Source organism: Passer montanus, unplaced genomic scaffold, assembly GCF_014805655.1.
Source record: "Passer montanus isolate IOZ18808 unplaced genomic scaffold, ASM1480565v1 scaffold633, whole genome shotgun sequence".
NCBI lineage: Eukaryota > Metazoa > Chordata > Aves > Passeriformes > Passeridae > Passer > Passer montanus.
The window spans coordinates 1-14,904 of NW_024371405.1; the positions used below are offsets into that span (position 1 = coordinate 1).

General features: G+C 50.0%; 1 pseudogene; it reads left to right on the forward strand.

Moving 5' to 3' along the window:
• The first annotated feature begins 425 nt into the window (after positions 1–425).
• On the forward strand, positions 426–6,666 carry LOC120511272 (annotated as a pseudogene).
• The last annotated feature ends 8,238 nt before the right edge of the window (positions 6,667–14,904 follow it).

The following is a 14,904-nucleotide window of genomic DNA, read 5'->3' on the forward strand; positions in this document are numbered from 1 at the left end:
GTTTGGGGGGATATTCCTGGATTTGGGGGTATTTGTCACAGATTTGGGGGGGTTTGGGATGGGATTGGGGGGGAATATTCCCAGGTTTAGGGAGATTTGGGGATTTTGGAATGGGATTGTCACAGGTTTGGGGTGGATATCCCCAGTTTTGCGGGGGATATTCCCAATTTTGGGGTGATTGTCCCATTTTTGGGCAGGATTCTGCTATTCCAGAGTGTGATCATCCCATTTTGGGGTGGGATTGTCCCATTTTGGGGCAGGACTGTCTCATTTTGGGGTGGGATTGTCCCATTTTGGGGTAGAATCCCCCCATTTTGGGGTTCAATTCTTTTCTCTCCCAAAAAAGAAGAACACCCAACCCCATCCCACTCCTCCCCGTGCCCCATTCATCATTTCCCCTCTAAACCCCCCAAAATCCGGGCTGACATCCCAGCTCTCCCCTCCAGGTGTGCCTCACCTGCTGCTCCAAGGAGTGCATGGTGAGGATCAACCAGATCTGCCACAAAAACGGCATCAAGTTCTTCACCGGCGACGTCTTCGGCTACCACGGCTACATGTTCGCCGACCTGGGCGAGCACGAGTTCGTGGAGTGAGTTTGGGGCAGGACCCCCGAAATCCCGGGGTTTTGGGGGGTTCCTGGTGGGATTGCTGCCATTTTCCATCCTCAGGGAGAAGCCCAAGGTGGCCAAGGTGAGCACGGGGGTGGAGGATGGACCCGAGGCCAAACGGGCCCAGCTGGAGCCGCCCGAGACCACCATATGGTCAAAAAGGTCAGATCCCAAACCCTGAAAACCCAAAAACACCGATAGAGACCCCAAAAACACCGATACAGACCCCAAAATCCTGGAATAAAACCTGATACAGACCCCAAAACCAAACCCCAAACGGGCCCGGCTGGAGCCGCCCGAGACCACCATGGTCAAAAAGGTCAGTGATCCCAAACCCTGAAAACCCAAAAACACGGATACAGACCCCAAAAACACTGATACAGACCCCAAAACCCTGGGATGGACCCCAAAACCAAACCCCAAACGGGCCCAGCTGGAGCCGCCCGAGACCACCATGGTCAAAAAGCAGAATTCCCAACTCCCTGTTCCCCGTTTTTCCCCCAAATCCCCCCTTTTTTCCCCCCAAAATCCCCATTTTTTCCCTAAAATGCCTATTTTTTCCCCCAAAATCTCCTCTATTTTTTCCCCAAAAATCCCCATTTCTTCTCTCCAAATCCCCCTTTTCCCCCAACCCCCCAGTTTTTCCCAGAATGCCCCTTTTTCCCCAAAAATCTCCTATTTTTTCCGAAAATCCCCATTTCCCCCCCCTGCAGCGGCTGCAGTTCTGCGCGCTGCGGCATTTCCATCCTCTCCCCACACCCCAAACCCCCATTTTTTGCCCATTTTTCCCCCCAAATCCCCATTTTTCCCCCCAAACCCCCTTTTTCCCCCAGTATCTCCCATATTTTTCCCAAAATGCCCCGTTTTTCACCCAAACCCCTCTGTGTTTCCCCCCCTGCAGCGGCTGCAGTTCTGCGCGCTGCGCGAGGCGCTGGCGGCGCGGGGCCGGCCGGAGGAGGCGGCGCAGCGCAGGACGGCGCCCGACTACTTCCTGCTGCACGGTGAGACCGGGCTGAGAAACCGCAGTTTTGGGAAAAAAACTCACTTTTGGGGGGAAACACAGCTCTGGGGAGGAAAACGTCGTTTTGGGGGGAAAAAAATCAAATTTTGGGGAAAAAAATCTCATTAATGGGGGAAAAAAATCCCATTTCTGGGGAAAAATCACAGTTCTGGGGAGAAAAATCTCAATTTTGGGGAAAAAAATCTCATTAATGGGGGAAAAAAATCCCATTTCTGGGGAAAAATCACAGTTCTGGGGAGAAAAATCTCATTTTTGGGGGAAAAAAATCACAATTTTGGGGAAAAAAATCTCATTAATGGGGGAAAAAAATCCCATTTCTGGGGAAAAATCACTGTTCTGGGGAGAAAAATCTCATTTTTGGGGAAAAAAAATCACAGTTTTGGGGAAAAAGGATCTCGCTTTTGGGGAAAAAAAATCTCACTGATGGAGAAAAAAAAATCTCATTTCTGGGGGAAATGCACAGCTCTGGGGAGGAAAACATCATTTTGGGGGGAAAAAATCACAATTTTGGGGGAAAAAATCTCATTTTCGGGCAAGAAAATCTCATTAATGGGGAAAAAAATCACAGTTCTGGGGAAAAATCACAGTTCTGGGGAAAAAAACCGCAATTTTGGGTAAAAATCACAGTTCTGGGGGAAAAGAATCTCATTTCTGGGGAAAAATCACAGTTCTGAGGAGAAAAACCTCATTTCGGGGAAAAAATCTCATTTTTGGGGAAAAATCACAGCTCTGGGGAGAAAATTTTCATTTTCGGGGAAAAAAATCTCATTTCTGGGGCGGAAATCTCATTTTGGGGGGGAAAAGTCTCATTTTTGGGGGGAAAAGATCCCATTCATGGGGGGAAAATAAAAGTGTCACCGAGGTCCTCCTTGGGACAGTCACAGTGTCCCTACAGTGCCACCCAGGTGACAGTGACAGTGACAGTCACAGTGTCCTTACAGTGCCACCCACGTGACAGTGACAGTGACAGTCACAGTGTCCTTACAGTGCCACCCACGTGACAGTGACAGTGACAGTGACAGTGTCCCCGCAGTGTCACCCAGGTGACAATGACAGTGACAGTGACAGTGTCCCTACAGTGCCACCCAGGTGACAGTGACAGTGACAGTGTCCCCGCAGTGTCACCCAGGTGACAATGACAGTGACAGTGACAGTGTCCCTACAGTGCCACCCAGGTGACAGTGACAGTGACAGTGTCCCCGCAGTGTCACCCAGGTGACAATGACAGTGTCCCCCAGGTGACAGTGACAATGACAGTGACAGTCACAGTGTCCCCGCAGTGTCACCCAGGTGACAATGACAGTGTCCCCCAGGTGACAGTGACAATGACAGTGACAGTCACAGTGTCCCCGCAGTGTCACCCAGGTGACAGTGACAGTCACAGTCACAGTGTCCCTACAGTGCCACCCAGGTGACAGTGACAGTGACAGTGTCCCCGCAGTGTCACCGAGGTGACAATGACAATGTCCCTTTGCAGTTCTATTGCAGTTCAGGACCGAGGCTGGCCGTGACCCGTGTCCCCGCAGTGCCACCGAGGTGACAGTGACAGTGACAATGACAATGACAATGTCCCCAATGTCCCTTTGCAGTTTTATTGCAGTTCAGGACCGAGGCTGGCCGTGACCCGTGTCCCCGCAGTGCCACCGAGGTGACAGTGACAGTGACAGTGACAATGACAATGTCCCCAATGTCCCAGTTCTATTGCAGTTTAGGACAGAGGCTGGCCGTGACCCGTGTCCCCGCAGTGCCACCGAGGTGACAGTGACAGTGACAGTGACAATGTCCCTTTGCAGTTTTATTGCAGTTCTGTTCCGAGGCTGGCCGTGACCCGTGTCCCCGCAGCGCCACCGAGGTGACAGTGACAGTGACAATGTCCCTTTGCAGTTCTATTGCAGTTTAGGACAGAGGCTGGCCGTGACCCGTGTCCCCGCAGTGCCACTGAGGTAACAGTGACAGTGACAATGTCCCCAATGTCCCAGTTTTATTGCAGTTCCGTTCCGAGGCTGGCTGTGACCCGTGTCCCCGCAGCGCCGCCGAGGTGACAGTGACAGTGACAATGTCCCTTTGCAGTTCTATTGCAGTTTAGGACAGAGGCTGGCCGTGACCCGTGTCCCCGCAGTGCCACCGAGGTGACAGTGACACTGACAATGTCCCCAATGTCCCAGTTTTATTGCAGTTCCGTTCCGAGGCTGGCCGTGACCCGTGTCCCCGCAGCGCCGCCGAGGTGACAGTGACAGTGACAATGTCCCCAATGTCCCCTTGCAGTGTTGTTACAGTTTAGGACAGAAGCTGGCCGTGACCCGTGTCCCTGCGCCTGCGCCGGGAGGTGCTGGAGGCGCTGGGGGTGGGGCCGCAGCTGCTGCCGGAGCACTTCCACAGGTAGGGGACACACAGGGGACAGGTGAGGGACAGGGGACAGGTGAGGGACAGGGGACAGGTGAGGGACACACAGGGGACACTTCCACAGGTGAGGGACAGGGGACAGGTGAGGGACAGGGGACACCTGGACAGGGGACACACAGGGGACAGGGGACACTTCCACAGGTGAGGGGACACTTCCACAGGTGAGGAGACACTTCCACAGGTGAGGGGACACGGGACAGGGGACACAGAGGGGACAGGGGATATGAGATAGGGGACAGGGGACAGGTGAGGGGACACAGAACAGGGGAGGGGACACAGAGGGGACAGGTGACAAGGGACAGGGGAGGGGACATGGGAGGGGACACTTCCACAGGTGAGGGGACATGGAGGGGACACCTGGACACAGGAGGGGACAGGGGACACTTCCACAGGTGAGGGACACAGAGGTGACAGGGGACACCTGGACAGGGGACAGGTGAGGGACAGGGGACAGGGGAGGGGACACTTGCACAGGTGAGGGACACACAGGGGACAGGTGACATGGGACAGGGGAGGGGACACTTGCACAGGTGAGGGACACACAGGGGACAGGTGACATGGGACAGGGGAGGGGACACTTGCACAGGTGAGGGACACACAGGGGACAGGTGACATGGGACAGGGGAGGGGACACTTGCACAGGTGAGGGACGGGACAGGGGACACAGGACAGGTGACACGGGACAGGGGAGGGGACACTTGCACAGGTGAGGGATGGGACAGGGGACACACAGGGGACAGGTGACATGGGACAGGTGAGGGGACAGGGGAGGGGACACTTGCACAGGTTTTCAGCCCTTTTTTTGGGGTACAACCTCAGCCTTTCCTCCCGCTCCTTCCAGGGCTGAACCCTCGGGGTTTCTCGTGCCCCCACCCCCATTTTTGGGGTGAAACTTTGGAGTTTTCAGAACCTTTATTGGGGTGAAACCTGGGGATTTTAAGAACCTTTTTTTGGGGTAAAACTTTGGGGTTTTCAGCAGGTTTTTTTGGCTTTTCAGCACCTTTTTTGGGGTACAACCTCAGCCTTTTCTCCCGCTCCTTCTAGAGCTGAACCCTCGGGGTTTCTCGTGCCCCCACCCCCATTTTTGGGGTGAAACCTCGGGGTTTTAAGAACCTTTTTTGGGGTGAAAATTCGGGTTTTTAAGAAGGTTTTTGGGGCGAAACTTTGGGGTTTTAAGAACTTTTTTTGGAGTGAAACCTTGGGGTTTTAAGAACCTTTTTTGGGGTGAAAATTCGGGTTTTTAAGAAGGTTTTTGGGGCGAAACTTTGGGGTTTTAAGAACTTTTTTTGGAGTGAAACCTTGGGGTTTTAAGAACCTTTTTTGGGGTGAAAACTGGAGGTTTTAAGAAGGTTTTTGGGGTGAAACTTCGAGGTTTTAAGAACCTTTAAGAACCCCCATTTTTTGGGGTGAAACCTCAGGGTTTTAACATTTTTTGGGGTGAAACTTGGGGGTTTTAAGAAGGTTTTTGGGGTAAAACTTCGGGGTTTTCAGCACTTTTTTTGGGGTACAACCTCAACCTTTCCTCCCGCTCCTTCCAGGGCTGACCCCTCGGTGTTTCTCGTGCCCCCACCCCCATTTTTGGGGTGAACCCCCCCGATTTTGGCATTTTCCTGTTCAATTTTCCCCCTTTTTTTCCCCCTTTTCAGCTTCTGCTTCTCGGAGATGGCGCCGGTGTGCGCCGTGGTCGGGGGCGTGCTGGGCCAGGAGGTGGTCAAGGTACGGCTGGGGGGGATTTGGGGGGCCCCACCCCAAAAAAAACCCCAAAAAACCCCAAATCCCCCATTTACAGCATTTACAGTCCTTGGGGGGGGATAAATTTGGGGGTTCCCCCCCATTAAAAAAATTTGGGGGATGGTCCTGACCCCCCCCAGCACCATTTTGGGGGGGTCCCCCCTTATTTCACCCCTAAAAAAACCCCAAAATTTCAATTTACACCCCAAAAATTTCAATTTACACCCAAAAATTTTCAATTTACACCCCAAAAAAATGTAAATTTACACCCCAAAATTTTAAATTTACACCCCAAAATGTCCATGTACACCCCCTAATTTACACCATTTACAATCCTTTTTTTCTTGGGGGGGGTCCCCCCTTTCCTGCCACATTTTTGGGGACCCCCCCCAATTTTGGGGACCCCCCTCAATTTTACAAACCCCCCCCCCACAATCCCCCCCCACCCCCGTTAATAAATTACCCCAAATAAATAAAACCCAGGGGAGGGGCGGGCGCTACCAACTCGGAGGACCCCCCTCAATTTTACAAACCCCCCCCCACAATCCCCCCCCATCCCCCGTTAATAAATTACCCCAAATAAATAAAACCCAGGGGAGGGGCGGGCGCTACCAACTCGGATCTGGGGGGGTTTTGTGCTTTGTGCTCCCGTTACGGGAGATCCCCCCCGGTTCCCCGCTGTTCCTGTGAGCGTCGCGCGGGTTTCTCCAGGTGTTCTCCAGGTGTTGCCGGGTCTCTCCAGGTGTTTTCCAGCTGTTTTCCAGCTGTTTTCCAGGGTCAGTTCCCCCCTCTGGCCGCCAGGGGCGCTGCGGGCGCGGCCCCGAGCCAGGGCGCCACCCAGCGGAAGAGCGGCCCCCAGAGGAGCCCGCGGCGCTGCGGGAGGAGCCGCGGTTAATTCCTTAATTAACGCCGCTAATTAACGCCCGCAATTAGCGCCGCCCACCCTTCCCGCCCCGCAAAACCCAGCCCTGGTAGCAGAAGTTGGAATGGTGGGGATGGGATGGGGGGAAAAGGGGAATTTTGGGGGGAAATCCCACCTTAAAACGGGTGTTCAGCCAAAATTTGGGTGTGTTTATTTAACTTTTGGGTGTATTTATTTAACTTTTGGGTGTGTTTATTTAAGTTTTGGGGTCCTTTCCCAAACTTTTTGGAGGTTTCCCCTAAATTCTGGGGGTTCCCCTCAAATTCCAGCCTCTCCCACCCTCAAATTCCAGCCCTGGGAGCAGGAGTTGGAATGGTGGAGTTGAAATGGGGAAAAAACTGAATTTTGGGGGGAATCCCACCCAAAAAAGGGGTGTTCAGCCCAATTTTGGGTGTATTTATTTCATTTTTGGGGTTCTTTCTTAAATTTTGGGGGTTTTTTTCCTAAAATTTGGGGTTTTCCCTCAAATTCCAGCCTCTCCCACCCCCAAATTCCTGCAGGAGTTGAACAAGTGGAGCTAAAATGGGGAAAAAACTGAATTTTGGGGTTTTTACCCCAAAAAATTGCCTCAGGGGGCCCGTCCCGCCCAATTTTGGGCGTCCCCACTAAATTTAGGGCGTCTCCCCCAAATTTTGGGGTGTTCCCCCAAATTCCAGCCCCTCCCACCCTCCAAAATCCAACCCTGAGGGGGGAACTTGGAGAAATTGGGGGAAAAATTTGAATTTTTGGGGATTGTCCCTAAAAAAGCCACCTCGGGGGCGTGTCCTGATTCATTTCGGGGTGTCCCCCCCAAATTCTGGGGTGTCCCCCCCAAAATTTTGGGGTAACTCCAGCAAGGAGCCAAAAGCAGCACAAAAATTGGGCTGAAAGGAGAATTTTTTGGGTGCCTTCCCAAAATTTTTCATTTCCCACCCAAATTTTGGGGTGTGCCCCCCAAATTTTTAGGTTCTCACCCAAATTTTGGGGTGTCCTCACCCTGAACTTTTGGGGTTCACCCCCCAAATTTTGGCACATCCCCATTAGGGAGAACTTTTTGGGTTCCCCCCCAAAATTTTTTAGTTCCCCCCCCAAATTTTTGGGGTTTCTCACTCAAATTTTTGGGGTTTCTCACCCAAATTTTGAGGTGTTCTCCCCCAAATTTTTGGGGTCCACCCCCCAAACGTTGGAATAATCTCAATTGGGAGAATTTTTTGGGCTCACCCCCAAAATTTTTCAGCTCCCCCCCAAATTTTTGTGTCCCCCGTCCCCCAAATTTTTCAGGTGTCCCCCTGAATTTTTTGGGGGTGCACCCCCAAAATTTTGAGATAACCCAAACTGGAAGAATTTTTTGCCTTCTCCCCCCAAAATTTTTGAGTCGCACCCTCCAAATTTTTGAGGTTTCTCACCCAAATTTTGGGGTGTCCCCACCAAATTTTTGGGGTGCACCCCAAAACTTTCAAATAATCCCAACAGGAAAAGCTTTTTAGGTTCTCCCCCAAAATTTTTCACTTCCCACCCAAATTTTTGTGTCTCTCCCAAATTTTTGAGTTGCACACCCCAAATTTTTGAAGTTTCTCGCCCAAATTTTGGGGTGTCCCCCCCAAATTTTTGTGTGTCCCCCCCAATCTTGGCATAACCCCGATAAGATTTTTTAGGTTTTCCCCCAAAATTTTTCCGTTCCCCCCCAAACTTATTTACAGTCCTTGGGGGGGGATAAATTTGGGGGTTCCCCCCCATTAAAAAAATTTGGGGGAATGGCCTGACCCCCCCCAGCACCATTTTGGGGGGGTCCCCCCTTATTTCACCCCTAAAAAAACCCCAAAATTTCAATTTACACCCCAAAAATTTCAATTTACACCCAAAAATTTTCAATTTACACCCCAAAAAAATGTAAATTTACACCCCAAAATTTTAAATTTACACCCCAAAATGTCCATGTACACCCCCTAATTTACACCATTTACAATCCTTTTTTTCTTGGGGGGGGTCCCCCCTTTCCTGCCACATTTTTGGGGACCCCCCCCAATTTTGGGGACCCCCCTCAATTTTACAAACCCCCCCCCACAATCCCCCCCCATCCCCCGTTAATAAATTACCCCAAATAAATAAAACCCAGGGGAGGGGCGGGCGCTACCAACTCGGATCTGGGGGGGTTTTGTGCTTTGTGCTCCCGTTACGGGAGATCCCCCCCGGTTCCCCGCTGTTCCTGTGAGCGTCGCGCGGGTTTCTCCAGGTGTTCTCCAGGTGTTGCCGGGTCTCTCCAGGTGTTTTCCAGCTGTTTTCCAGGTGTTTTCCAGCTGTTTTCCAGGGTCAGTTCCCCCCTCTGGCCGCCAGGGGCGCTGCGGGCGCGGCCCCGAGCCAGGGCGCCACCCAGCGGAAGAGCGGCCCCCAGAGGAGCCCGCGGCGCTGCGGGAGGAGCCGCGGTTAATTCCTTAATTAACGCCGCTAATTAACGCCCGCAATTAGCGCCGCCCACCCTGCCCACCCCGCAAAACCCAGCCCTGGTAGCAGAAGTTGGAATGGTGGGGATGGGATGGGGGAAAAAGGGGAATTTTGGGGGGAATCCCACCTTAAAGCGGGTGTTCAGCCAAAATTTGGGTGTGTTTATTTAACTTTTGGGTGTATTTATTTAACTTTTGGGTGTGTTTATTTAAGTTTTGGGGTCCTTTCCCAAACTTTTTGGAGGTTTCCCCTAAATTTGGGGGGTTCCCCTCAAATTCCAGCCTCTCCCACCCCCCAAATTCCAGCCCTGGCAGCGGGGGGTGGAATAATGGGGCTGGGATGGGGAAAAAGAGAAATTTTGGGGGGAATCCCACCCAAAAAAGGGGTGTTCAGCCCAATTTTGGGTGTAATTAATAAATTTTTGAGGGTTCTTCCCTAAATTTTTGCGGTCTCCTCTGGATTTGGGGGTGTTTCCCCTAAATTTTGGGGGATTTTCCTCAAATTCCAGCCTCTCCCACCCCCTCAAAATCCACTTCTGGCAGCAGGAGTGGAGCTGGAATGGGGAAAAAACTGAATTTTGGGGAGAATCCCACCCAAAAAAAGGGTGTTCACCCCAATTTTGGGTGTATTTATTTCATTTTAGGGTTCTTTTGGAATTTTTTGGGGGGGGTTTTCCCTAAATTTTAGGATTTTCCCTCAAATTCCAGCCTCTCCCACCCCCCAAATTCCAGCCCTGGGAGCAGGAGTTGGAATGGTGGAGCTGGAATGGGGAAAAAACTGAATTTTGGGGGGAATCCCACCCAAAAAAGGGGTGTTCAGCCCAATTTTGGGTGTATTTATTTCATTTTTGGGGTTCTTTCTTAAATTTTGGGGTTTTTTTTCCTAAAATTTGGGGTTTTCCCTCAAATTCCAGCCTCTCCCACCCCCAAATTCCAGCAGGAGTTGAAGAAGTGGAGCTAAAATGGGGAAAAAACTGAATTTTGGGGTTTTTACCCCAAAAAATTGCCTCAGGGGGCCCGTCCCGCCCAATTTTGGGCGTCCCCACTAAATTTAGGGCGTCTCCCCCAAATTTTGGGGTGTTCCCCCAAATTCCAGCCCCTCCCACCCTCCAAAATCCAACCCTGAGGGGGGAACTTGGAGAAATTGGGGGGAAAAATTGAATTTTTGGGGATTGTCCCTAAAAAAGCCACCTCGGGGGCGTGTCCTGATTCATTTCGGGGTGTCCCCCCTAAATTTTTGGGGTGCACCCCCCCAAATTTTGAGACAATCCCAGCAGGGAGAATTTTTTGGGTCCCCCCCCCCCGAAATTTTTCTATTCCCACTCAAATTTTTGTCTGCCATTCCCCAAATTTTTGAGTTGCTCCCCCCAAATTTTGGGGGTTTCTCACCCAAATTTCTGGGGTGACCTCCCAAATTTTTGGGGTTCCTTGCCCAATTTTTGAGGTGTCCCCCCCAAATTTTGGGATAACCCCAATAGGAAGAATTTTTTAGGTTCCCCCCAGAATTTTTCACTTCCCTCCCAAATTTTTGTGTCTCCTCCCCAAAATTTTTGAGTCGCACACCCCCAAACTTTTGAGGTTTCTCACCCAAATTTTGGGCTGTTCCCCCCAAATTTTTGTGTCTCCCCCACCAAATTTTAGGCTTCACCCCCCAAATCTTGGCATATTCCCAATAGGGACAATTTTTTGGGTTCTTCCCCAATATTTTTCACTTCCCACCCAAATTTTTGGGGTTTCTAACCCAAACAAATTCTGGGGTGTCCCCCCCAAAATTTTGGGGTAACTCCAGCAAGGAGCCAAAAGCAGCACAAAAATTGGGCTGAAAGGAGAATTTTTTGGGTGCCTTCCCAAAATTTTTCATTTCCCACCCAAATTTTGGGGTGTGCCCCCCAAATTTTTAGGTTCTCACCCAAATTTTGGGGTGTCCTCACCCTGAACTTTTGGGGTTCACCCCCCAAATTTTGGCACATCCCCATTAGGGAGAACTTTTTGGGTTCCCCCCCAAAATTTTTTAGTTCCCCCCCCAAATTTTTGGGGTTTCTCACTCAAATTTTTGGGGTTTCTCACCCAAATTTTGAGGTGTTCTCCCCCAAATTTTTGGGGTCCACCCCCCAAACGTTGGAATAATCTCAATTGGGAGAATTTTTTGGGCTCACCCCCAAAATTTTTCAGCTCCCCCCCAAATTTTTGTGTCCCCCGTCCCCCAAATTTTTCAGGTGTCCCCCTGAATTTTTTGGGGGTGCACCCCCAAAATTTTGAGATAACCCAAACTGGAAGAATTTTTTGCCTTCTCCCCCCAAAATTTTTGAGTCGCACCCTCCAAATTTTTGAGGTTTCTCACCCAAATTTTGGGGTGTCCCCACCAAATTTTTGGGGTGCACCCCAAAACTTTCAAATAATCCCAACAGGAAAAGCTTTTTAGGTTCTCCCCCAAAATTTTTCACTTCCCACCCAAATTTTTGTGTCTCTCCCAAATTTTTGAGTTGCACACCCCAAATTTTTGAAGTTTCTCGCCCAAATTTTGGGGTGTCCCCCCCAAATTTTTGGGGTTTCTAACCCAAATTTTTGAGTTGCACCCCCCCAAATTTTTCAGGTTTCTCGCCCAAATTTTGGGGTGTCCCCCCCAAATTTTTGAGTCGCACACCCCTAAATTTTTTAGGTTTCTTACTCAAATTTTTAGGGTGACTCCCCCAAATTTTTCAGCTTTCTCACCCAAATTTTGGGGTGTCCCCCCCAAATTTTTGTGCCCCCTCCCCAAATCTTGGCATAACCCCAATAGGAAAACTTTTTTAGGTTTTCCCCCAAAATTTTCCCGTTCCCCCCCATGTTCCCCCCAAATTTTTGTGTCTCCCCCACCAAATTTTAGGCTTCACCCCCCAAATCTTGGCATATTCCCAATAGGGACAATTTTTTGGGTTCTTCCCCAATATTTTTCACTTCCCACCCAAATTTTTGGGGTTTCTAACCCAAATTTTTGAGTTGCACCCCCCCAAATTTTTCAGGTTTCTCGCCCAAATTTTGGGGTGTCCCCTCCAAATTTTAGGGTTCACTCCCAAACCCTGGCAAAACCCCAACAGGAAAAATTTTTTAGCTTCTCCCCCAAAATTTTTCTGTTCCCCCCCCAAATTTTTGAGTTGCACACCCCTAAATTTTTTAAGTTTCTCACTCAAATTTTTAGGGTGACTCCCCCTAAATTTTTGGGGTTTCTCGCCCAAATTTTTGTGTCTCCCCCAAATTCCTGTGCCCCCCCCCTTCCCAAACCCTGCCATAACCCCAACAGGAAGAATTTTTTAGGTTTTCCCCGTAGCTGTGCTGGAAGGCGTCCCCCAGCAGCCTCAGGCGCGCCCCCAAAATCTGCTCGGGGCTGGGGGGGGCCCCGGGGGGGGCTGCGGGCAGGCGCCCGTTGGGAACGGCCCCCCCCTCAATTCGGGGGGTCCCGAGGGGCTCCGAGGGGCCGAAGTCACCTGGGGGGGAGGGGAAAAAGGGGGGGTCAGGGTGAGACACAACCCCAAAAATTATAGGGGGGGGGTCAGGGTGAGACACGCCCCCTGAGGGGACGGGGACAGGGGAGAGGGGACAGGTACAGGTGAGGGGAGAGGGGACAGGTACAGGTGAGGTGACAGGCACAGGTGTGGGGACAGGGACAGCTGGAGGTGCCAGGTGTGGGCAGCACCCACAGGTGCCAAATACAGGTGTCAGTATGAGCACAGGTACGGCTGTCAATATAAACACAGGTACACATGTCAGTACAGGTACAGGTGTCAGTACAGGTACAGGTGTCAATGCAAATACAGGTGTACATGTCAGTACGGGTGTCAGTGTCAGCACAGGTACAGGTGTCAATATAAACACAGGCACACATATCAGTACAGGTACAGGTGTCTGTAGACAGGTGTGTGTACAGGTACAGGTGTCAGTATAAGCACAGGTACAGGTGTCAATATAAACACAGGTAAAGGTGTGAATACAGGTACACATATCAATATAAGCACAGGTACGGGTGTCAATACAGGTACAAGTACAGGTGTCAATACAGCTACAGGTGTCAGTATAAGCACAGGTATAGGTGTCAGTACAAATACAGGTGAGGGTGTCAGTACAGGTACAGGTACAGATGTGAATATACGTGTCATTACAAATACGGGTACAGGTGTCAATGTAAGCACAGGTGTCAATGTAATAACTACAGGTGTGTCCATATAAATACAAGTACACATGACCGTACAGGTATAGGTGTCAACACAGGTACAGGTGTCAATACAGGTACAGGTATCAATACAAATACAGGTACAGGTGTCAATACAGGTACAGCTGTCGATACAGGTATGTGTGTCAATACAAATACAGGTACAGGTGTGAATACAGGTGTCAATACAAGTACAGGTACACTTGTCAATATAAATACAGGTACACATGTCAGTACAGGTGTAGGTGTCAGTGCAGGTACAGGTGTCCATACAAATATAGGTACAGGTGTCAATACAGGTACACATGTCAACAGAAATGCAGGTACAGGTGTCAATACAAGCACAGGTATGAATGTGTGTACAAATACAGGTACAGCTTATAAATACAGGTACAGGTGTGAGTACAGGAGCAGGTGCCTGTACGGGTTCAGGTGTCAATACAAATACAGGTACAGGTGTCAGTGTTAGTACAGCTGCAGGTGCCTGTACAGGTACAGGTGTGAATACAGGTGCAGGTATCGATACAACCACAGGTACAGGTGTCAATACAGGCAGAGGAATCAATACAGGTACAGGGGTCAGTACAGGTACAGGTGTCATTGTGAATGCAGATGCACCTACAGATACCTGTACAGGTGTGACAGTGCTATAGGTACGTTTCCCTCTCAGTTCCCCCCAGTTCTCCCCCCCAGTTATTCCCAGTTTCCCCCCAGGTGGCAGAGGTAGAATTACTGCTCCCTCTCAGTTCCACTTGAAATAAGAAAGTAAAGGCTTTCTTCCAGACACCTGGAATGATCCCAAAATCATCCTGAAATTACCCCAGAATTATCTCAAAATTGTCCCAATTTTGTCTGAAATCATCCCAAAATTTGTCTGAAATTATCCCAAAATCATTCCAAAATTATCTCAAAATGACCCCAAAATTTGCCTGAAATTATCCCAAAGTCACCCCAAAATTATCCCAAATCAACCCAAAATTGTCCCAAAACCAGCCCAAAATTTATCTGAAATTATTCCAAAATCAGCCCAAAATAAACCCCAAGATCCACCCAAAATTTGCCTGAAATGATCCCAAAATCAGCCCAAAATTATCCCAAAATCACCAAAAACGATCTTAAAATCCCATCCAAAATTATCCCAAAATCACCAAAAATCCCTCCAAAATTTACCTGGAATGGTCCCAAAATCACCAAAAATCATCCCAAACTTTGCCCGACACGACCCCAAAATTATCCTAAAACCCACCCCAAAAACCCCGAGACCCCCCCCCAGAATCCCAAAATCCCCAAAAAAGTCAAAATTTCCCCCAAAACGGGAGATCGAGGAGGATGAGGCTGAGAGCGAAGAGGGGGTTGAGACCCCAAATCCCCCCAAAAATCCCCAAATCCCCCCCAAAAAAACCCCTGAGACCCCTCCCCAAAATCCACAAAATCCCAAAAATCCCAAAAAAGCCCCAATGTTCCCCAAAACTGCCCCAAAATCCCCAAATCCCCCACAAAAAACCCTAAAAACCCCAAAACTGCCCAAATTTCCCCCAATAAACCCCCTGAGACCCCTCCCCAAAATCCCAAAAATCCCAAAAAGCCCAAATTTGCCCCAAAATCAGGAGATC